This window comes from Miniopterus natalensis, chromosome 1 (genome assembly GCF_054644295.1).
Source record: "Miniopterus natalensis isolate mMinNat1 chromosome 1, mMinNat1.hap1, whole genome shotgun sequence".
Taxonomy (NCBI): domain Eukaryota; kingdom Metazoa; phylum Chordata; class Mammalia; order Chiroptera; family Miniopteridae; genus Miniopterus; species Miniopterus natalensis.
Window position 1 is genome coordinate 10,459,043 of NC_142081.1, and position 25,358 is coordinate 10,484,400.

The window sequence follows — 25,358 nt, forward strand, 5'->3', positions numbered from 1 at the left end:
TCACGTAAACACAGCAGTCCAGGGCCGACTCGATGGCAACGTACTCACGAAGGACCTGGGTTCCCCCTTTCTTGTTCTGGCTGCTCCCACACCTGGCTTCTCCCTCCTGCTTCAAGGATTGCTTAAATTTCAGCCATCACACTTGAACTCCAGCCAGGTAGGAGGAAAGGAAAAAGAAGATATGCCCTCCTTTTAAGGCCATCGTCCCCGTGACCAAAACTCACATTCAAGGCCATGTGGGAAATGTCATCCTTGCTCTGGGTGGTCTTGTGCCCTCTGAGTTTCTGATACTGAAGGAGAGGATGGCTATTGAGGGACATCTGGCAGGTGTTCCCATTTGGGATAAAAATAATTTGATGAAATCTGACCAGCAGTCAGCTCTGCCCATTAGAAATGATCAAGTAGGTTATTTGAAATAAGGATTTGCGCTCGCTATTATTGACAGTGACATATATGAAATTCTTCTGCTGCATCATTCACAGGCAAGTTGTTGAGCAAACTACTGAAGGAGAGCAAAGCAGTTAAAGGCACATGTAGACTGTGCCATAGGACGGCATTGCTTAGTTGATTCTGGAACAGCAGGTTCTTTAAAATATAACAGTATTTTTGTACACACTCTGTGATGAGATGTGTCATGAATGTCAATGTATTTCTACCACACAGGGGTTGTTGTAACAAGAGAACAAAGAATTGTTACTTTATTTTCCTTTTACCAAAAGACAGGTGTCCAAATTTGCTGACCTTTATGTGTTAAGCAGTTTCAGGAGGAGCTACTTCATAGAAGTTTTTGAACAATACACTTAAATATAGCCATTCAAGGTAGAAGTAATGTTTTAACCATGAGTGAGAGTACCTGCTTCTCCAAAGAAACCCTTGCTACCCAGAGAGCATTTTTTGGAAATGGATATTTGGAAATGTGATTTTTAAAAAATTATGTGCATCACCTATTAAAACCCTTCACATCTGCATGTTTAATACATTGAAAATAGAATGTCCTAATCTGGTGAAAAAAATCTTACAAAGTTTCATTGCTTTTAGAACACAGTTTTTAAAATATAAAAATTTGATAGCTTTCATAAGCTTTCAAGAGCAACTAATATCAGGAAAGATGGACATTTACATGCTGAATGGCAGTTAGCAGTAATGTCAAAGTAATCATTAAAAAAACAAAACAACCCTAAACCTTTTCCTTATTCGAGGATGGATTTAAAAACCGAGGGACTCGGCACCACGATGCCCTTTTCCATTCATATCTGCACATCTTCGTGAGATGTCTCTGACAGCCATCCAAATCAAGTATTAAAACAAATTGCTCAATCACAAAGGATTAAACTGAGATGTTCAGAAATAACAAAGTATATTAAGTCATGTTCTTGATAAATATGATGCATAATTTCTGATGACAGCAGAAAGTCATTTGTCATTAACAAATAAAATATTTGCATCTTTAATTCTTTAGAATTTCTACATTATGCTTTATAATGCACATTATGTGAGTAACATAGTAGCACATGTGCATATATAAATAAATGTATTCATAGGCTCATAGACTTCATCTTTCCCAGGATTATGTGATCAAAGCAGTTTGGGGACCACTGCAATGTACAACCAAGCAAGGCGTTTTAGTTCATTGAACCTGCCCTGTTTAAACTCCCTTTTGTATTATTTCTTTATGGCACTACTTCCCTAGGCCAGAATAAATGATGCATAATAAGTATTCAATGAAGTAGTGAAACCAAAAAAGGAGAGAAAAGTATCTCCTCCAAGTGTAAATTGAAGTAGCCCAAGAAACAGAGATGTCCAACTTCCAGACACCTCTCTGTTTTGGCGGCTGTTTTCAGGAACAAGGAAAGAACCAGTGATGCACAATTACGTAGTGTTTCTAAGGTTAGGCACTTGCTTTCTGAGAAGCCTGAGTGGCGTTTGTCTTAATTGACCAGCACAAATGGAGTTCATTTCCCAGGTCCACAGTTACGCAGGAGGGAGGTGGTGTCTGAAGATTACTAGAAGGCAGCTGAGAAGGGAGGCTTCTAATTGGAGCGGATTCATCTGTGCTTTTAATGACGGAAGTTTTCATAATCTTCACTTCATTGACTGCCAGAGTCTTCCCAGAGCAACTCCTAAGATCAAGAGCAGTCCCTTTCAGAAGTCCTTGCCCATATTACACTTCCCTTTTACAAGCTAAACCAACAAAGCCCACCAGTAAAACCAACCAAACAACCAAAGTGAGCAATTAAAAAAGACAGACTTGGGGCATAAGGCGTGAAAGAAACATTTCACTTTATAACGTGGTAGAAACACTGGTGTGTCTCTGATTAAATCTGAGGGCGTTCCAAGGACCAAACGAGAGACTTGTATATGGTTTGTGAATTGTTGCCTCACTACTATGGTTATGCCTACTTTAGTGATTTTTATCATGAACAAAAGCAGTGTCTTTTTAAGTATATCGTCAGAGTTCCTAACAGTCACATTCTGTTCTGCAACCATAACCTCTTGCGTTTTAATGTAACTTCTACAGTTAAATGGATTCCGAGCTCACTTCCAGGCCTCGTGCTATATAGTTTCTGTTTAGCTGAAGTTGACCATCTAATAGGGATCGTGAGAACTATCTCCCTTGGTGTCTTTTATGTTCAGAAATGTTCATCTGGGCCATTTTCCTTGAATCAAAGGGCTTCATGGATTGAACATTAACATTTTCACGTCACTTGCTTTTTTCTGTAAGAACACTGCTTACGTTGGAAGTCCCTTTAAATGTATTGTTAATTTCGGTGTCATTTGCTTGTTTCGCTGAGGTCTCTTAGTATATCTTCAGTGATGCCTGTTCTCCCCTCTGCTGCCTCCAGTATGGCACCCCTCCTATTATGGTTTTATTTTTCTCCTACATTTCTTTCTTGAGCTGTATCTGCTGATGTTTCATTTCCTTTTGTTATTTTGCTGTATTTTATATCTCCTCTAAGCTTTTCTGTATCTATTTTCAACTCTTGTTTTATAGAGGTGCTTGCTTTATTGGGAGAAACAATGATCTTTTAGATTTTATTTTTAATGGGTGATTGCTTAGGGGCTGCTATTTTAGCTTTTTAAGTATAAGTTAAGAAAAGCAAGTTTTTTACTAAAGGAAGGCTTTTGAGGGACAAGGCTACTTTCTTAAGCCAAGAGATGATACCTTGTGTAAAAAACAAAAATTGGTACGTTTGTTATTCTGAGAGATAAAATGTTTAATATTTGGATTTCAAAATCTGAGGTCCCTTTCAGTGTCTAAAACATAATTTCCACTTAGAGCCAAGAGTCGTGATTTGTATGTTTGTGCTCTAAAATAACTGAGTGTGTTTGCATAACTAAAGCAACTTCTACCCACCACGAATGGCAGAAGTTCAAGAGGTATGAGAACTAACAATACTCTATACAATAGAATTAATGTGAGCTAATAGGTTGTTTCTAGCACAAAAAGGTTAAAACAAACAAACAAACAAATCCTTTTTAATATTAATGGAACTTACTGAAAACTTTGTAGTGCTCTCTTTTAAAAAAAGTTCAAAATCTTCAGCGACTCTAATGGATCAAGTTAAAAGTATTTAACCTGGCTGTCCAACATCTGGCCACCTTTCCAAACTCATCTTTCATTAGCCCCTAATCCCAGTGTTTTCCTTGGCCCCGTGCTTGTTCCTGAGAGTGTGTGAGGTGTGTTTACACTTCATTCTGTTTCCCTTGCCGGCAGTGCCTTCCTCTGCTCCGTCTGTCCAAGTTTGACCTGTCTTTTCAAGGTACTGCTCAATAAAGCCTGTTTTCTTTACATCCAACATTCTTGTCTCTTTTCTCTAAATTTTGACTGTACCTATGATTGTGTATTTTGTTCAGTCACTTACCTGGTAAACAAAAATACAGTGTTTAGGATTATCTCTGTAGACTACTGGGAGCTCCTTGGGTTTATGAGCTTATCTACAGCTTCTTCCACTGTTCCCAGCCTATTGCTTTATGCACTGTAGTTACTTAATAAATAAGTGTTGGTCCATTGTCACTCTAAATACCCAGCAATGGTAAAATTTCCACTTTGTGGATTAATTTACTTCTTATAAACTAAGAAAGAGGACATTAAAATGCAGTCAGGAGCTTTGCTCCCCATTTTTCTCTCTCTACGTGTGATTTTCATGCATTAATCTCCGATGGCCCCGTCTTGCTTTATTTTGGGGACATTTCCCGCTCGTGATTTGGCCTCTGCTGCCATCAGGAGCCGGCTGATGCCGTCTCTGACCCTGCCCGCCAGCAGCGCCCTGTGCTCTCTGTGGCTGGCGCCTCCCCGCGTGCATGTCCCTTCTCCGCGCTGAGAGGCTTCTCCATCGCGTCGTGAGCACTGAGGTTTGCATTCCCACCGCCTGTCAGTTGGCGGAAAGCGCTGGGAATCTTCTGCTTCCCAGCCGTGGAGGGAAACGTGGATGTGTGGAGAGCCCACCCCCGACCCGGCCCGCTAGGTTCTGAGTGCGCAGGCGGGTTGTCAGACATTAACTCAACATGGAAATACTGAGGCACCAAAGTGCTCTCCAGGCGTGACAGGGGACGCTTAAAGCTACAGCTCATGTTTCTGGGGTAGGAATCCCATTCTGCTTGTTACATGCGAAAGGTCAGAAAACAAAACATAGGCTCTGGCTGGTGTGGCTCAGTGGTCGAGAGTGTTGGCCTACACGCGGAAGGGACACAGGTTTGATTCCCAGTCAAGGGCATGTACCTGGCTCACAGGTTCGATCCCCGGCCCTGGTCATGGCGTGCAGGAGAAAACCATCGATGAGTCTCTCACATCGATGTTTCTCTCTTTTTCTCTCCTCTTTGTCTCTCTCTCCCTTCCTTCCTCTGTCTCTAAAACTCAATGGAAAAAATATCCTCCGGTGAGGAGTAACAAAAAAAGCATAGACCATACACTTCTCCTTTTTGGGGTATTAAAAATTGGTTGACAGCCCAGCCGTCGTGGCTCAGTGGTTGAACGTCAACCTAGGGTCCAGGAGATGGTTCGATTCCCCGTCAGGGCACATGCCCGAGTTGTGGACTTGATCCCCAGTAGGGGGCATGCAGGAGGCAGCTGAGCAATTACTCTCATCATTGATGTTTCTCTGTCTCTCTCCCCCTCTCCCTTCCTCTCTCTGAAATCAGCAAAGACATATTTTTTAAAAAATTGGTTGACAGGAAGAGCATCATGACTTGTTGACTAATATGTTTTCAGTGTCAGGTGTCAATGGGGGTGGATGGGGCTTAGACAGTTTTAAAAGAGAATATTTGACATTCTTTTGGCAGAAAGATCATATATGCCTATATTGCAGCCATTATAAAGGGAAGGATTGCCACCAGCTTGGGTAAAATGAACCAAGAGACTCTTCTGTTAGGCTGCATGGAAGGGAGTCTTACAGATCCCAGGGGCCTATAGGAGAGGATTTAAGGTAGCATTTGTCTCTGCAAATCATTAGCGTCTCTTTGGAAATATTATTCCTCCCTGCGTTCGTTCTTTACCTTCCTACAGTTCCTTTCTGCTGGCAGCTGACTTCGTTACATGTCATTACTCGGACAATCTCTAACAAGAGAATTTCCCAGTCATTGTGCATCAGAATGATTCTCTTATCCATGTGGTCATGTGACCTCTACAAAATCATAGTTGTTATAGTGAGGACCTGCTTTGGTGAATGTGATTTTTGATCTGTAAGTATCTACATGCTCCTGTGTATAGAAAAGTATGAAAAAAGACTAGAAATCCTATCTGGTTCTTTGTAACCGTACAGAGCCATCACCAGCTATGCCTGGTGTGTGAGTGTAATGGCCTAAGGAGGAGACTTCTTGAGAGTCCAATTTTTATTTCATGAATTTGTATATTTCCTTTGCAATGGTACTGCCTTAGTTTTTATTTCAACTGTTTTGTTTCAGAGTTTTATTGTCAGAGATCCCCTTTTCTATTTATCCTTTTGCATGTGGTCACTCTGGGGAGTAGGATGTGTGTAAGCTTTTCAAGATGACCTCAGAATTTCCTCTCTGGGGCTTTCACATGTAATATATTGAATAAAACTGTACTTTAAAAATCCAGCTATAGAAACAATTATAGTCTAAACATTTTAAGAAAATATTTGTTCTTCAGAGGGTCCTTAATCCATTTTGCTCCATGGACAAAAATGATACCCTTGCATTTGAGGACAATCCTTTCACTAGCATAAACTCTAGAATGGTGATGCAGGAATTAATCTGCCCCGACACTGGACCAGAAAACACGTAGAGGAGAGTAATGGCTTCGTTATACAGATGTTCAAATCGAACGTGTTATTTTCGTTTTATCGGTTAACTTAGTTCATGTTGTCCAGGACAGTTTTCATTCCTTTCACATTTGGAATATCCAGATACTGTAGTGCTCTCTTATGTTCAACCCATTCAGATACAAATTCTGCTCATCCTTCAAGATATTTTTCTTGAATGCTGGCTCTACCCTATACCCTTCCAACCCCTTAAAAGGAAACAGACTCCAGCTTCTGCTTTCAACTGTTCATCTGTCATAACTGTCTTTCTTGTTCATGCTTGTGCATAGTTATTGGCATACACGTGTTATTCCCAGTGTTAGAGTGTGAGCTTGGCGTGAGTAGGCACACGAGGTGTTCATCCTCACGCTCCCACAACCGTTTCGTACGTGTTGAATAGGTGACTCCATTTCGTACAAATGAATGGCTGTTGTAGTGAACATGCCTTTTTTTATGTATTTTTGTTTTACTCCCCAAATGCCACACCGGCACCACATTAAGGTCACGAAGTGCAGTGAGCCCCAGGGCTGGGAATCGGGAGACTCGAGTTCTAGCCTCAGCTCTGCCACTTGCCTGACTTCCCACCAGTCCCCGAACCTCTGTGGCCTGCACTCTCTTCTCCGAAATGAGGGTGTTGTCTTGCATGATCCGGCAGGCTCCTTCTGGCTCCAAACTCACTGATGGGGTTATCTATCATGGAGAGTGGCCTGGAAGTCTCCTTTATTTTCTCTGTGTCTCACAGATATTATTCAGAATCCACCCCAGCATGAATACAGATGTGGTCTGTCAGTGTGACAAAGGCTGCTCTCGGGAGGAAATTACTGGGTTTGACAGCTACCCAGCCCAGGGTTTAGTCTCTGAGATGTCACTATAGCAAGTGTTATGGCCAATGTATCCAATTTCTCATCTGCATATATGGCTGAATACGCTGTTCTCGCTGTAATAGCATGAGGGCTGTTTTTCTTTTAATCCAACTGTCACATAAGAAAGGGCTGCCATGGTTTCTTTCTTACGACCTCATGTTGCTAACGCTTTCAGCCATCCTTGAAGTTATTAATAGCCGCACATCATGAATGTATTCATGCCATTTTCCTTCATAGAGAAAGGAAGCCATGTCCTATGTTTTTCTTTTGTGGTAGATGGGTAACTTCTGGGAGAAAATTTCGATATTGTGTGTTGTGTTTGTAAAATAAAAAAACTTGTACTTAATAAATTCCTATTTTATATGAGATATTTAAGTTAACTTGTTTTAGGTGTCAAGAGAAAAATAGAGTCAGAATGGAAGAGTTACACTTCAAAGTTCGGGTTATTTTCCAAACACACAGCCTAAAAGCAGAACCAAGGATTTCCAGCTCTGTGTTTTTATCTGTGACGTACTGACCTGTGGCTTTGCTGCCTCATGTCTTGTCCACCTGCCTCCCATCCAGTCGCTCTCCTCCGTCAGGCTCCCTTGAATAGATTCATTCTTGTCATTCAAAGAGTGCTCCAAAGACCAGCAGCAAGGGATCAGGGAGCGTACTAGCAATGCCTCCTCTCAGGTCTCACTCCAAACGTACTGAATCAAACGTGCTTACTTTAATGTGATCCCTGGGCAATCCATACGCACATTAAAGTTTGAAAATCACTGGCTACCCTTCTAGTTAAATTTTGGATAATGAGAGTAATTTAGCATTACTTCTTAATGTTTCTTCTTGACTCTAATAGCTCTTCATTGCCTACCAGATAAAGTCTAGATTCCTTAGCCTGACTTACAAGGCCCCCACACAGAGAGACCTGGCAGTCCTCTTTAGCACGTCTCCCAGCATTTCCCAAATCAAAACTTCTACTCCACCCTTCTGATGTACTTGCTTCCTACTGATCCTGACTCATTTCTCTTGTAGCATTTTTGCTCATGCCAGGTTCACTGCCCTCTCTTCTCTTCCTCTGACTTCCCCATCCACATTTCTAAATTCCTTAGCACTTAACTTTCCCTGGTCATTCCAGCCCACAGAATGTATTTCTTCTTCCTTAGAGCTCCTACAGCACTTGCCCCATTAATGCATCTAATAATGGTAGTAGCCTCAATAACACTGACAGCTGACATTTACTGATTATCTACTATGTACCAGACACTGTGCTGAATGAATCCTCATGGGTTAGGCTCTGTGTGTTCCCATTTTACAGATGAGAAAAAAGCCTGGAGAGGTCAAAGGACTTGCCCAAGGTCACAAGCTGGTGAGTAGGGAGCCAAGATTCATACTCAGGCAGGCTCACTCCCAGGCTTGTGCTCTTAATCACTGTTCTGTTTCCTTCTCACTTCTAAGAGTATATACACTCTGAGAGTGGGATGCCTTTTTATCCCCACACGCCTGGCACAAATTTAAGGAAGCAGTGCATGTTCTCTCTGCCCAGAGATGCTCCTAATGAACCCTCCCCTCATGAACCCTCATATGGTTTGGTTTGGATTGTTATACTTGAGGCTTCACTTGGTTATCTGCAATGTAAGCAAAAGAAACTTCACCAAGAATTACGAAAGGAAGCTGGTGCCACATTTTTATCACATGAAACTAGTAGGCAGCCCGGTTGGGGTTGCTTTGATGGGAAGCCATGTGTTATGCAGGTTGCCATTGGAAGTCTATCACAGTTGCGAAGTATTTTGCCAAATACACTGGAAAAACAAAGTATATTTAAAATGAATAAGTAGAGTTTTGTCGTTTTAACTGGGGGAGAGTGCTAACCTGAATTCACGGTTGTCTCTTCATAAGGCAGGGTTAGGCGCTGATTCACTTGGAACGCCCTTTTCATCACTTGCTGTGAGTTCGGCACTGTGTTTTATCATTTCCAGCTTGCTCACATTATCTGCTTGTCTCCCCCCTTGGTTGCAACCTGCTGCTGGAGAAAATCAGGGCGAAACAGTAATTAAATGCACTACAGACTTCGTGTGGTGCCTACTGGTTCCTGCTCTTTCCCTCGCCTCTGCCTGTCACCAGGAGAGACAGGACAGGCACTAAGCCTAACAACCTTTACCTTTTCCCACCCCTCCCTCCTGCCCGTCACTCACTTCTGCGTGTCTCACGAGCCCAGACCAGTTTCTGGGGGCCGATCACAGCTGCTGGACCCCCATGCTGGACCCGATCGTTCTTCCCCCTGCTGTATCCTCTGCATTCCCCACCTCTGTTCTCCTGAACTGGGACTAAGCCCCACGTATGCTTATACCGCTTTCCCCGCCTCGTCTTCACCAAAACCCAGGCCTCGGCCGTGCCTGCGTCCAAAGGCCTCACCTCGGTTCTGACGAGCCTGCAGGGCCCGAGCTTTTAAATGGGCTCTGGATCCGCTCTGTGCCAGTCTGAGACCTGGACTGAGCTTTCCTTCCTGCAGTGCCCCCCCCCCCCCCCCGACACACGTACCACAGTCAGTTTCCCTCCCTCTCTCAGCACGTGTCATGTCTGAGATCTGTGGGCCAGCCCTGTATCTACCTTTTTGGATCCTTTTGCTTAGATCCCCTGCTGCTGACCTTGATCCTCTGACTGCCTGTCCCAGGCCTATTACAGATTTTCTTTACTGAGTTTTCAGTTACAGATTTAGACTCAGAGGCTTTAAAAAATATGAACTTGACTACACATTTGTATAGAGATTTTAACTGCTATCGTAAAATTATTGCAGTAGTTTTATGCTCTGTGAGAAAACTTGTTAAGAGAACCCTGCCATCGGGGTCAAATTCAGTTAACTGGATGGAATCTTTTTCTTTTTCTCCAGCACATTGTCTAGTAGAGGTTTCTGCACATTTTTATAGTGTGGTGTCATTTGTTCTGCTGGTTTCAAATTTGTCATGACAAGTAGCCGGATGTACTTTTCATAGACATCTTGTATCCACAAATTGGTTGTTTGGGGGAAAAATTGGACTTCTCCAGGAATACTTATTTTCACAGCTTGATTTATTGTGCAGAGATCAGATTTGAGCCCCCAGGGCTCAGTTGTGCTGTATGTGTACTGCTATCCATGGTTAGATATGGTTCAGTTAAACCAGGAAAGGATAAGTGGCAATGTATAGCTGTACCTCAGGTGGCAGAATCCATCTTTGAGTCAGGAATCTTGGTGGAAAAAGCTGAAAAATTTTTAAATGTGAAATTACCTCATTTTAATTTCCAATTAATGTCTTATATAGATACTGTAGGCTAACGTAGTATTCCATACCATTTACTTTGCTCCCCCTCTCTTCGTTTCTAATTTTCATTATAGTTCTTAGTCTTTGCTTTTTGGAGTGTGAGCTTATGGTCGCATAAATCAAATTAGCTTTAGTGGGTAGATTTCGTTTTCTCTAATGACTTACTAACCGAAATATACCTTCTTATGTGAAAAAGCCAAAGTGGATTATTATTTATTTGACTGACAAGGAAAGTCACTTCTAATTTTATTTAGAGAAGGAAATAAATTACTTTGCTGTAAATTAAATGTGAAATAAATGTATGATCCTCTTAATGAACAAAGCAGATGGAGAGCCAAGCAAGTATGTAGTAGATCTCTCCCACCAGTTGGTGGTGCTAAGAACTCTGATAAGAAATTAATTGGAAGGAGAGGAGGTTGACCTGGAGCCTTTCCTAATAAATGTTATCTTACTAGTTTTTGAAAAATTAATACCAAAAATATATGCTCAAATTATTACATCTTCTGAGCTTAGGAACCAAACCAAATCTCTTTGACGGACAGCAGAATACATTTTTAGTAAACTGTAAAAATGTCATTGGCTCTCATACTAGTCACATTTTGGGTATTGCACGTTGTGTAGCATCTGGCTCCATCCGGGGAACGCCTCTAGCCTGCTGTCTGAGGAACGGGTGCCGGCAATAACGTATTCCTGGTGCCGGGTTTAGACTGAAGAAATACTGATTCTTGTTAGTACTACTGTATTTTCTTTTACTACTAGTGTGCTTTTTAGGGGCTAAGTTTGTTTGTTAAACCCTTTTAGCCCTTTGTTTTTTAGTGCCTGAGAAGTCCAATAGAGGTCTGTTGCTTGAATGTGTCCTGAGAGGCAGTCAGAAACCTTGGAGTCAGGGAGAGCAGGTTTTGAATTTCCCTACGTATTTCCTAACTGTCCCTTATATAATTCTTTACAGCTCAGTCTTCCCAACTTGTAAAACGGGAACAGTAACATCTCCCCAGAGTTGGTGTAAGCATTACACAACATAAAGAGTACTCTTTGAGTATTGTTTACCCTCCATTCCCTTGTTTGAAGCAGAAACTATGGCTGTTATTTTATTATTTTTAATCCTTACCTGAGGATATGTTTTTGTTGATTTTAGAGAGAGAGGAAGGAAGAGGGAGAGAGAGAAACATCATGTGAGAGAGAAACATCGATCAGTTGCCTCCCGTATGTGTCCTGACCAGGGATCGAACCCTTAACCTGGCCTGGGTAATGTGCCCTGACTGGAAATCGAACCCATGGCCCTTCTGTGTGCAGGACGATGCTCTAGCCAACTGAGCCACACCGTCCAGGGCAGTGGCTCAGTTATTTCTGAGCCCACACTATACCCCCTGGCCTGGGCAGGGCCTTAGGACAATGTCTCATGCTTCGCTAGTGAAAAGATTTTCCTAGGTTATGAAGTTCCACACAGATTTTGTAAAGATTCAGACTCACAAAAGAGACACCTAGACATAACTGATTTTGGGGTATTTGCCTGTCCTGGGGACATTTATGTGTTGGTCTGAATCCGCCTAAACATTTAAGACTGAGGAAGGGAATACAAGGTTGCTGAAGGGCGTAGCAAAGGTATTACTCCGAGTTTGTTCACCCACTTGTTCGTCCCACGCCTTGTACTGAGCAGCACCGTTCCACAGAGAGAGTCCAGGAGGCCTCAGCGCGCCTCTGAGAGCTGCGGGCTCCAAGAAGCAGGCGTTTCCCGCTCAGCAGGAATCCATCAGCAGCCCTATCTGTGTAACAGGAAGATCATTTGAATTTATGTATTTTTTAATAATATTATAAAAATCAGGGTAGGATTTTATGTAAAAATTTTTTTTTAGAACTTAAAAAATCTGTTTTTTTTTTTAAAATTTTTTCACAGCATATTCTGTGTTTGGAAGGTTGAAACAAGTCCAAAGAAGGCTTCAATAGATAGTAACATCATAAAACTCTACTAATTAGATGCTGTAGCCAGTATAGCATTTAAAGTCTAACAGTGTAAGGAATATATTTTTGAGGAACAGCACAGCTAACATCTTCGGTTAGATCAATTGATAGATTCAGACCATTGAGATTTAGAGTTTCCAGAATCATGGAATCCGGTGGTGGCCGAGACTCGAGCAATCACAGATGCCATCTCTGTAGAATAGTTCAGAAAAGGGAGACACAGCTGCTTAGAGCTGGATCAAAACCCGGGTCCCCTGACCCCCAGCTTAGTGCCCGCGCATTATTTTTCCATCCTGACTTCCACACCATGAGCCATTTTCAGCGTAAATAAAAACAAGTGGATGCTTGTTCAGCCTCAGTAAACTTTCCTACTCAACACGGAGTATCATCATCAGAATGAAAACTCCGACTGTATCCGAGGCGGTTAATTAAGGTGCTCGCGATGCACATTTCAGCGCAGCGAGAGCTGAGGGAGGGCCGCCCTCAGCCCGAGCCGGCGGGTTTCATTCAGCCTCTGCCTCGCCCGCTCCTCGCTCCTCGCCGGGTGAATGGCATCCGGGCTGCAGGTGTATCGGTAATTTCTGAGTTTGTTCCCGACTCAAAGTGACCTCATTGTTTTGGGCTTCTTTTCCATAATTATACAGTAACAGGAAAATAAACCGGCTCTGAGTACAGCCCACAGCAGAAATCTCGCGCTCTGTATGCAAGTTTGATTTATAGACGTGCACTGCAGAGCGGAGTGACTATGAAACATTCATCTTCCCGTTGCCAGTTGCCATGGAAATGAAGTACACAGAGCAGTGTCCTTCCAGTCCTGGCGGTGCCTGCAGTAGTTTATTCCTTTGTTGTTCTCGCTTCTTAAGCAACTGCCTAGCGTCCTTTCATCATCACAATTCATCCTGCGTACAAGTTTTTTATCTTTTATCGCACATAGAAAGCACTAAAAACATATGAGAAAAATAGGGAGAATTTAAATATTTTTGTGGCTTTAAATATGCACTTGTGATTTTTTTTCCCCTCCTCAGTCCCATCGGAAAATAGGTCATGTAAAAAAAAAGCACATATTAATGTACACACATTTCAATAAAGAAAGCAATGTAAAGTTGGAGCAAAAAGCAATGCTATGCTAAGGAGATTTTAAGGTACTTGAGATTCTCAGGTCTCCCAGTATTTGGAGCTAAATAACTCTGTTATTTTGGGTCCTGCCAACCAAAAAGAGCCCCTGAGCTATGTCTTATCAACTCCTCTTTTGTTTTGTTTTGCTAGTTACCTTAGAGGTTTGAACAACCTAAGTATTTGCTGGATAGATATGGTAATATTAAAGAGTAGGGGTCATTTTTTTTTTTAAAGGCAAATGAAGTTCAAGAATTTTTTACACTGTAAGTGAAAGGAATTCTTAGTCTTCCTCATTATTTTTAAAGAATCCACCTTATCCCAGTGTCACCTGGCATAGTTCATAGTACTGCATAACGTGCCAACAATTAGTAAGTGCTTGTTGGTTATCTGCCTTCCTTGCTGGGTTTCCGGTCAAGTCTGTTGTTTAAGAGAGCATGTTTTGGAATAACTGTCTGGGTCTAAATCTCTGCTTCTTTGCTTATGGGAGGTGAAACCTTTGAAAAGTGTCTCTTCTTGCCTTGGCTCCCTTACCTGTAGAGTGAGCAGCTATAAAATTAAGATAGTAATGGGTTGTCCGGCCGGTGTGGCTCAGCGGTTAAATGTTGACCTAGGATCCAGGAGATCTCTTCGATTCCCTGTCAGGGCACATGCCCTGGCTGCGGGTTCGATCCCCAGCCGGGGACATGCAGGAGGCAGCCAATCAATGACTCTCTCATCATTGATGTTTCTATTTCTTCGTCTCTCTCTCTCTCTCTCTAAAATCAATAAAAATATTTTTTGGGTTGTTGGGAGAGTTCTCTGGGGTAATTCAGGCAAAGGGCTTAGCTCTGTGCCTGGCATAGAATAAATGCTCAGGCAGGGGAGCCTGGGGGTGGGGAGACTTTTTTGGTGGTGGTGACGGTTATTGCTACTAGGATTACTGCTGTTACTATTATGACTACTCCAGGCCAAAACTGAGTAGAGAGATGAGCTCTAACCCAGAGAGTGTTGCCAGCACCAAAGCCCAGGCCCCTGTCCCCAGCATCCAGGTTCATGATAATTGCCCGTGCTTTGTTTCACTTGGGCTACCGGGACTGGATCCATCTCTACGCTTTAGATACTAGGATGGTAGCCTAGAGGTCTTTACAGTGGTCTTCCTGTCTGCACATTGAGAAGAGAGGTGTGCTGCAGATTTCTCTGTGACCTGGGCTCGTTTCTTACAGCTGGCGGTGCATGGGGTGCGCGGGGAGGGAGTATCTGCCTCATCCCGTCTTGCTCCGGGCAGGTTCTTGGTGTTTGTCCGCAGCACCTAAAGTGACACGTGATCTGCTGCATGCTCCCCATGCTCCCCGTGTCAGTTGGCAGCGGCTGCCGCCTCCCGCCTCCCTTCAGCCTTTCTAAAATTGAAGTTTTCCCAACTGGTGGCAGAAGCATTCTTTGTTGAAATTCACTCTCCTTGGCCGTCCTCCAGGGTGCACAGCAATGCCTATTTATTGGACTTAGTTTTTGTTTGGTTAGCCTTCTATTTTGTCTGTTTTGCTTCGTGCAGTTCTTTCCCCCAAAATTTTCATGTTGAAATTCCTTTGACCTCATTTCTATTTATTTTATTAGCTGGCTTCATAATATTGCTAAAAGTTGTTTGCTTTAAGCTATCACAAAGTGAGTAGCCTTAGATTAATTTGTCGTTTCCCCCCAAGCCTGATGCATAGCACGTGACCTACTTGCACTTTTGTTAATGATTAAAACAAAGTAGCCTTGATGGTTCCCCTTTTGCCACATCCCAGTGTTATACCTCCGTGTCCCGAGTTATTTAGTTCTTGGCCTTTCCCTGTCCCCCAATCATTCGGCTCATGTCAGTTCTAAAGAGATAGTGTATTTTCTGAATCCTTGGGTTCTCCCGTCTCTGTCTTTCCTCTTCTCCCCACAAGGTAAAAACTCTAGAATCAGATTTTCACGTCTTCTGAGTGAAGCTCTCGACACTGAGAGTGAGGTACTCATTAGACATCTGTATTCTTGCGACTACATTGGACTCACTGTGTGTGGCTTTCAAATCTGTGCCTGAAATTTAGACCCTCTCTAGATATTCAGTAATGTTTCCACATTCTCCCTGGACTCCTGATTGTATGTGTGATCCTTACCTTGTACTTAACGGCTCTTTGCCCCCCAATTGCTAGAGGAGGGGGCTCTGCCCTGTGTATTTCTCCCCTTGGTCTTATGTCTTTCTTGCTAAGGTAACAAATATTTGTTAGCATCTACTGCATTGTAGACACTGGGAATATCGGCAATAAACGAAATAGACGCTGCTCTGCCCTCTAGGAGCTTATAGTCTAGCTGGGGAGATAGGTAGTTAATGCAAGGCAGTTAATTCTGCAAGATGACCTCTAAGCATCATGGGAAAATAGGAAGGATGTTTCGTGCAGGCTGGGGAGGGGGCGCTGAGAGATTGATCGCCAGTGTGAGCCCTGAAGGATGGGAGGAGCCAGGCCGAGGGATGGGCAGTGTGCCTAGGAAGAGCGCCCCTGCAGAGGTCAACAGGAAAGCACTTGGGTAACCGAGTTGTGCGGTATCGCTAGTCTGCCGTGGAAGACACTTGTTTTCATTTGCCGGGGTGGGTGGTGGCACCCAAAGGATAAATGCAGAATGATGAGACCCGAGAGGTAGGCAGTGGCCAGGTCGTGAAGGGCCTTGTGAATTGTTGAGAAGTTTGAACTTCCTCCTGAGGACATTGAGAGGCCATCGAGATGTGTTAAGTAGGGAAGTGACATGATCAGATTTGTGGTTTTCCTGATGTCTTCTACTGCAGTGTGGAGAATGGCTTAAATGTGCCTAGAGTAGCTTCTCTCCGGGTTAATCCCAGGGACCACCTTCCCAAACTCATCTTCTCCATATCCCTACAGTGTGTGCCCAGCTGAGCGCATCCAGCTTCTTGCATTTTCCTGATTAGCACGAGGGCTTGTCCCAAACCCTAACGCCCCTTTTCTAGCTCCCTGTCTTGAAGACCAGAACTCTGCCTTCTCCCAAGCTCCTGGCTGGCTCTTGCTCTAAAATGCACGTGCCATCTGGAACATCCACTGGGTCTCCCATATTACTGTTGCCAAGAGAGTCCGTTGCTTTGCCTACTAGCTTGGATGCCCTAGGATTTGGGGTCTGCTTGCATCTAGCCTGAGCTCCTCCGACCCCTAGATTCATTGTAACTCACATGGTTGCCCTTCCTGCCCAGCCAGACCAGACCTGACCAGACCTGAGCCTGAGAGAATTCCTCTGGCTCTCTTTTTCTAACCAGCAGTTGAGCATTCTAGGTATTCCATACTGATCCCCACTGCACCCCCATGTTGGACAATAAATGTGGGAAGATGGGTTGAAATAGGATGAGTTGAACTAGCCCATAGCCTTTGGGAAAGTTACCTACTTCTGTGCCCCTCAGTTTCCTTACCCATAAGCTATGGATATTAAGAGATTCTATGTCATAGAGTTGTTTGGAGGGTCAAATGAGTGCGTATAAAAACACTACGCTTGGCCCGCGGTAGACATACACTGTTCATTAATGTTTTATGAAGGTGTCTAGAATATCCCAGAGAAGGAGACAGGAGAACATACGGGGTTTTTGACTGCCGGGAAAATTTGCCACAGCCAATGGGTATTTATTTGGAAGGTCCACTCCTCTTCACTGTGGGTAACTGAGAGATGATAGCAGTGCTACACCCTGCCCAGTCGGGGGTACAGACCAAGTGGGCTTTATTTCAAATCTGAGGTTTTGTTCTGTGATGATTTTGTTCCAGAAATTCTCTTAGTTGTCATGAAATTAAATTAGCTTTGCATTTAATAAATTATGCTTCATTCCAGCAGGCATTCGTGATGTTTGCCTCAACTTTGCAGTTTGGGCCTCCTGAGAGCAGCCTTTCCTGCTTAATAACAGTGATAAGAACAGCTACTAGTTGGTAAGGCAAGAGAAGACAACGCTATGTGTTGATTTATCCCACAAGCAGTTCCTGAACAAATGCCACGTGCAAGGCATTGAGAAGGGAACTTGCAGGGCTGCAAGTCAGGCAGGGATGGTCTCATGGAGCGACCATAAGGTGAGGCAGAAAATGGTGCCTACTGTGGAATAACAAAGGATTTAACTTAGCTAGGGCAATCCAGGAACTTAGTGACCGAGGTAGGTTTTGAAAAATCCCTAGATGGAAAGACATCCAGAGAGAGGGAACAGCATGGACAGAGTGGGCAGTAGAGGGGAGATGTAGTTGGTAAGGTGAGTAAGTAGGTGTGAGGGAGTGACCAGAATACCTAACAGGCATCGAGTGCCTGCTGCACTCCAAGACCTGCTCTACATGCTTGCTTGTCTTAACTCATTTGATCCACACAACAAGCCCCTGAAGGGCACTGTATCACCCCCATTTTACAGCTGAGGAAACCGAGGCACAGAGTGGCTGAGTAACTTGGCTAAGATCACATTAACTGATGGAATTTGGCTTCGACCCAGGGAGTCTGGTTCCAGATTGGAAATACAAGTAAGAATACCCATCATGCCAGGGGGAGCCTTTGCCTTTCCCTTTTGTATGGCTCCCCATGGGCACCCTGGAAAGGGATTTTGAGTCCCTTTATCAGTCAGATCTACTACCGTTTACAGATTTCGAAGGAATCATTTTATTTAAGGGCCTTTTCCCAGTTCTATTTCAATAGAATAAAGATCTAGACAGCATATAAATTTTCACAGTCAAAAATAGAGCTATATAATCTATGGCTATAACCCTTTTCAGAGACCTAAGGCTGTGGATATATGGAAACACTAGCTGAATTGTACATTTTCCCCCCTTGATTTCTGACAATTTGGTCATAAAGTCTTTTGATAAAAATATCAAAAAACCCTCATACTGCAATGCTGTAAAATGTGACTGTGCTAATGGCAAAAAAAAGTCCGTATTTTAGACTGTCATGAACTGTTTAAACATCATAATGGGAAACATTTATGGCTCAAATAATTGAAGTCCACGCTTCTGGGAATCTGTCTCCTCGTCTCAGCCTTTTGTTAGACCTTGAAACAAATCACAAAATTAACTGGCTTGAGTGTCTCCATAGCCCCTTCTCCACCGGGGGGTAGCATGATGGGCACAGGGCTGTTGGTCAGTTCTTCAGGCTTGGATCCCGTATTAAGGGGAACCGGCTTAGGCTAGTCTGCTGACCCCCTGGACAGCAGCCTGCTCTTCTGAAGGACGTCTAGCTTTAAATACCTCTATTCTCGGTTTCCACACCTTCTGTCTACCGACTCTTTAAAGAAAATTATAATTAACAGTGCCCGAGATCTAACAGCAAGAAATGGAGAACAAAAGAAAAAAGCAGATGATTTGGTTTCACCCATTTCATTCAGCATATTTAACAAATGTTTTTAAGCACCTACTATGTACATGATAAACATTTGTGTTTATTGCTTCCCAGTATTGCTAATAATTGCAGTCTTAAATTCTCAGACTTACTTGGGGTTTACCTTCTTTCAGTTTCCCCATTGCTAATGTCCCCTTTGTGGCTGCATTATTACCATAGAACCTTATACTATTTAATCTTATTTTTTTTAAATCCCAAACAAAGAAAGCAAAAACAAAAACCTTTCATCTCAAAGCGATCCCTTAGCATGTTGCAAATTATTATTAAATTGTGTACAACATTTTTCTTTCAATTTTTTTCAATGTACAGAAGCCCCATTTAGAGCTACTGGGTAATGCTGCTTAGGAAAAACCACAGTTACAGCATGGACCAGTGGCGCAATGGATAACATGCCTGACTGCAGGTTGGAAGGTTCCAGGAAAAACCATGGCCATCAGATGTTCACATCTAATCCTGATGGGTCAGCTGACATACTGGTTTTAATGGTTCGTGGTGATAAATTTGTCGTAGAATTGGAGCCTTCTCCGGGTTATAAATTGCTCCGACCTAAACGTTGTGGAAAATTTATAAGGATGCCATTAGAATAGGAAGTTTAAAATTATCTGCTGCATTGAGAGAGAGAGAGAAAAGACCCGATAAGAGGTTCATCAGATAGTCATGAGTTCATGTGACAAAAAAGAGCTATTGGGCTATTTGTCAGATGATGCACTGGATAGTGATGGCAAACGTGTGTCATTTCTCTGGTGCCTTAATGGTGCCAGGCATTCATCCAGTCCTCACAATAACCTGGTGAGTTGTAGGCTACCTTTATTCCTATTTTACAGATCGAAAACTGAGCTTAGAGAGGTAAGTGCTGTTCCCAAAGTCACCCAGTTAATAAGTGGCTGAAAATGTTTCAGGGTCCTTGTCACCTGCAGTTCCTCATATTTAAGGTGGAAGTCATTTTCCTGGCCCTCAGGCCAGCTCTTTCTTTCGATTCCCGTCAGTGATACCGTGATTTTCTCGGATTCGTTCTTGCAGTCATCACTGATTTTTGCCTCTGTTTTTGCTCAGATCCATTCAGTCACCAAGTCCCTTTGCGTGTTCAATGTCTTTCCGCTGTCAACCTCTTTCCCGTCACCTCAGTCCAGGGGTCTAGGCCTCACCTAAGTGTGCAGGCTAAAGGCCAAACTCCTCAACTCAGAATTCAAGGTTGGCTACCCTCTGGCTCCCACCCTCCTCTTAGGTTCTTCTCCTGATTCTCCCCTAACCGAGGAGCTAAACACATTCTGCATTTTTCCCACGTGGCCCCTTGCGCATGGTAACTCCTTTCTGGGATGCACCCTCCACTGTGCCTGCTGTATGAGCCTGGCCCTTCCTCAGGGCGCGGTCGGGTCCCCTGCTCTATTATGAACGCTTCTGATCAGTCACTCCTCGGTGACCCCCGTCTTTTTAGCGCTTGTCCGCATCTCCCACTTCGCGCGAAGCACGCGCTGCCCGCCCGCACTGCGGTGTGGCTCTTCCCCTTCGCGACTGCCGCTCAGTGGGCTCGGGGCTGGGGACCAGCCCCCCAAGGACACCTGGGACACTGCTGCGCCCGCGAAAGTTTCTGTGCCCTGTGTGCACATGTGAGGATAGAAGTTTTTGTGGTTAACTACTGTAAATCTCTCACACGGAACTCATTGAGTTAAGAGCCCCCGAGAACCCCCCAAACCTTAGCCACCCCCTCACTGGGCAGTGACCACGCGCATTCACAGATTGCAGGGGCTTGGCTGGCTGTAGGGGTGCTCGCAACTCCCCACCCCGTCGGTAAGCCCTGGCAAAGCGGCTTGGCGGCCTTCCCGTCAAGGGGTAGAGTTCATTTATCTGCTCTCTGAATCTAAGCTGACCTTGTGACTGACTGACGAAAGAATGTAGCAAAAAGTAGCAAATCACCATACCTGAGGGTGAACTTGGGAAATTCCTCCCCCCAAAGGTCCCATCTGACGCCATGCCTTTGACCCATAGCCTGCGAGTTGTCCCACTGTGTGTACACAGGAGATGAGGTTTGTTTGAGATGCTTCTTTAACAGCAGTCAGTGCATTTTAAAGTTTACATTTCTGTAGAAATGGTCTTAAAAGTAGGTAATAAATTGTGATTATTTATATGCCCTAATACAGTAATTGTTTTGTCTCTTATAATTTCCTGAACATAATTAAAAGCTAACATTAATTTTTAAAATGCTAATATTTTCACAAGTCTAAGTTTAAAAAAAAATGTTGTGTTCTTGGTTTGCAAACACCTGGAGTTGTCTTTCCCCTTCTCTTCTACCCACTATATGGAAATAAGCTCTGAATTTGCCAAATAGAAAAAAAGCCTTTATTTGACAGTGTATATTTCACGTTTGTGCTACTGCTGTATCCCAGTAACATTTTCTTTCACGGGAAAATGACGATGGCTTCCAGGAGTGTGTGTGTATGTTTTCAAATGCATGAAGTTTTAAAAATGAAACTTCATTTCAGACAGAATGATTTTTGCTGTTATAAAAGTGGGATTTTTTTTATGGTTCTGGGGCTATACAAAATAAACCAGCAAACAAAATAGAAACAGATTCATAGATACAGAGAACAGATTGACAGCTGTCAGAGGGAAGCAGGGTCGGGAGGCTGGGTGAAAAAGGTGAAGGGATTAAGCAAAGCAAAAAACCCCTAAAACTCATAGACACAGATAACAGTATGCTGATTATCAGAGGGAAAGGGGGTGGAGGGAGGGAGAAGAGTTTAGGTAAAGGGGGTAAATGGTGATGGAAGGAGACTTGACTTGGGGTGGTGAGCACACAATACAATATACAGATGACGTATTATACAATTGTACACTTGAAGCCTATATAATTATATTAATCAACGTCACCCCAATAAGTTCAATAAGAGTTAAAAATAAAACCTATTAGTTGTAGCAAGTCAGCTTGAAAAATGAGTTTACATTTAACTTAGACAAAATAGCTCACGACAGATTCAGAAACCATGCCAGTAAAGCTGTGTTTGAATAATTCTTGAGTTTGTTTTTCAAGGGATGGCTTTCTCCTTTAAGTGCGCATTCGGTAAAACAGATTACTCACATTCTCACAGACGTGTGGGAGCGTCAGATTCACGTGTAACGCAGGCACAGCTCTGTTCATGGGGCTTTTACTCCTAACGACTGACCTAATGTGTTGTGTCTCCTTTTTCTGGCTGAGAGAAGGCATCCCATTTCATAGGCATTTTATTTAGTAATATGTTCATATTGCATTTCACCTCTTACTATTTCTCAGGCTGCAAGGATACCTGCAACATTGAGATAGCTTGTATCATTGCTAGAAAAGTACATGGTAATTTGGATAGAAAATAATGTAAGAGCTTCAGTAACAGAATATAATTAAATTAGTGCCTCGTGTAAAAATAGTGAAAGGATTTATTTTTAGTTTTTAATGGATCAGATCCGTGTGATTAAAATATGTAAATTAAATAACAATGTTCACTTCAGTGATCTTCTCTGTGGCATCCACGCTCTCTGCTATTCATTCTAAGAATTCCATTTTCTTCTGCTCTCCCCCATTTTCAAGTGAACCCAATCTTAAGGGTTTTTGAATTTGATGAAATAGGGAATGCAGTTGCTGTAGCCTTGAAACTGAGGACTTTTAAATTGGGCTGGCATATATTCACTAACCCATTCAGTAAATAGTTATTGAGCACCTACTGTGTGCCTGATACCTTTCTGGATGCTGGGAGTAGAGCCATGAACCAAGCAAACAAGGTCCCTGCTGCTGAGGAGCTCACAGCTCACAGTAAAAAGGCAGACAGTGAGTGAGTGAACAGGGTAACTTCAGGTAGAGGTAACAAGCTGTAAGGAGAGAAAACCAGAATCAATGGTGGAATGACTGATTGGGGGGGAGGGGGCACGTAGTTTTAGATGGGAGGTTAGGGAAGGCATTTTTGAGGGACATTTGAATGAGATCTAAATGATGAAAAACTGCCTGCTGTTTGGGAGAAGAGGCACCGGGAAAGAGGGAAAGCAGTCGAAAAGGCTCTGAAGTGGGTATAAGCTTGGTGGGACTGAGGAGCAAAGAGGAAGGCTGGGCTGTAGTGAGCAAGAGGAAGACCCGAGGTAGGGTTTGAAAGGTAGATGGGCATGTTATGATGCATATTATATTCTGTATCTTAGTGCATTATATCATAGTCCATATCATGTGTATATTTATACTGTATTGATATTATTTACATAACCTCCATAAGGTTGCAAACCTTGTAAAAAGGGAGATGAAGGTTAAAGAAACACCTTAGGCTCCTGAAGTCTTATAGGGTTTCTGGGCATCCCCAGTATACAGTTATGCTAGCGGCTAGTATGCTTTCTTGGATCCCTGTCATTTCCCCATGTTTGTTTCTAATTATCAGTTAAATTCAGTTCAACAGCTATTTCCCGAGTCCATACTGGGCCCAAGAAACTGATGAGTCCACAGGGCGAGTCCACAGGGCTGTTACAGACAAGCGCGGCGGGAACTGTGACAGACTTTCATTGGAAAGCGACTCTCCTGGGCTGTATCTATTATTTCAATCAGGGGTCAGCTACCTTTTCTAACATCTTCTTTATCCTTAGGTTATGTGTTGTAATTAATGTGTGCAATGATATTAAGGACCACGCATCTAGTCTGAATGTGGGTGATTTGTAAAGTTAGTGCACCTTCAGTTCCCCCTGATTGGAGACACAGATGTGAAAAATTGATTTCGAGACCCGTGCATGTGTCAGTACAAAAGCATTTATCATTTGAATGCCTTGCTCCTGGAGGAGGAAAGTTGTTCAGAATTAACAGTTTAATAAAATACATGAATGTTTTAAATAAATATATATTTAAATGAAGTGATATGGATTTGTACACTCTGTTCTATTATTATGGTTAGGATTCAGGGTGTTTGATCGACAGAATCAGGAAATAATGTCGACCACCTTCTTTCTGTTTCTTCAGACCACATGTGGTCCTAATAGACTGACTTAAAATTTCCACTGAATTAAACTTTCCAGTGATTTATAAGACACTGAAATGCATTAGCAAGATCACTTATTGAATCTTCCTTCAGAGATAATTAATAAAAATATTTTATTTTTAAAAAGGCAGTAGTTTAGGTTTCATTCTGGCAGAAGTAAGTTCTAGAAGCCTGGCCCTGGTTTGCTGCTGGAAATTCCACTCCTTGGATGCTTGTTTGGCTTCATCCGTCCTAACTCTCCCTGATTCTGTGGTTTAATAGGTTTTCCTCCTGTCTGGAAGAAAACCAAGCCAGTGCTACATTTAGTATCTGTCTCCAGGCACGGCCAGTGCCTCTTCTCCTGGCCTTGTTCCAGGGGCTCTGGAAAGAGCTGACAGGGCCTGGCTGCGGCAGGGCACTCGGCTCTCATAGCTTCTTTGGCTCTGCTCTGTTTCTCTGGTAGATGTCGTGTGGTATGTAAATGTGTGTATGTATATAGACACGAAATATTTGAGGCAGGAAAAGAAATCCATATATGTTCCTCCCAGGGTAAGAAACAAAGCATTCCATTCCAAACATGGTTGCAGCCCCCGGGCAGCCCGGCTGGATTGCCTTCCCTTCCTCTGCCCCAGAGAGAATCAGTAGCTTGAATTTTTTTTTTTAATCCTTACCCGAGGATATTTTTTCCATTGCTTTTCAGAGAGAGTGGAAAGGGGGGAAAGAGAGAGAGAGAGAGAGAGAGAGAAAGGAAGAGAGGGAGAGAGGGAGAGAGATGTGGGGGGGGGAGAGGGGGAGAGAGAGAGAGATGTGAGAGAGACACATCAATTGGTTGCCTCCTGCACGCACCCCGACGAGGGCTGGGGATCAAGCCTGTGACTGAGGCATGTGCCCTTGGCTGGAATCGAACCCGGGACCCTTCAGTCTATGGGCCAACGCTCTAACCACTGAACAAGCCAGCTAGCACAGTAGCTTGAATTTTTAAAATCATTCTTGTGTGTCTTTATATTTTATGACACAGATTTATGTTATTTTAAATAATACATAGTATTGTTTTGTATATTTTTTTATTATTTTTTTAAAATATATCTTTATCGATTTCAGAGAGAGGAAGGGAGAGGGAGAGAGAGATAGAAACATCTATGATGAGAGTCATTGATCAGCTGCCTCCTGCACGCCCTCGATGGGATCGAGCCCGCAACCTGGGCATGTGCCCTGACCGGGTATCGAACCGTGGTCTCCTGGATCTGAGGCCAACACTCAACTGCTGAGCCATGGCCCGCTGGGCTGTTTTGTGTATTTTTAAATCTTACATGCAAATTGCTTTTTCTCTCATGATATTTTAAGACTTACCCATGTTAATGCATGTGTCTTTCCTTTATTTCCCCTGCTGTATAGTGTTCTGTTGGGGTTCAAGGGGGCACAGTAGCTAGCACCCTCTCTTAGCATCTAGGACAAACTGAGAGTGTGAGCTAGAGAGTAGTGGGTAAAAGTACCAGCTTTATTTGTGAACTAGTTCTCTTGGAGGGATGGGCTTGCTAGAACGCAGCCTTCCGGTCACAGGTTGTG

General features: G+C 43.2%; 1 protein-coding gene across 3 annotated transcripts in view; it reads left to right on the plus strand.

Moving 5' to 3' along the window:
- EFCAB11 (EF-hand calcium binding domain 11) overlaps window positions 1-25,358 on the plus strand; it is a 107,916-nt gene that overhangs the window by 18,169 nt on the left and 64,389 nt on the right. The gene's annotated exons all lie outside the window — the stretch shown is intronic.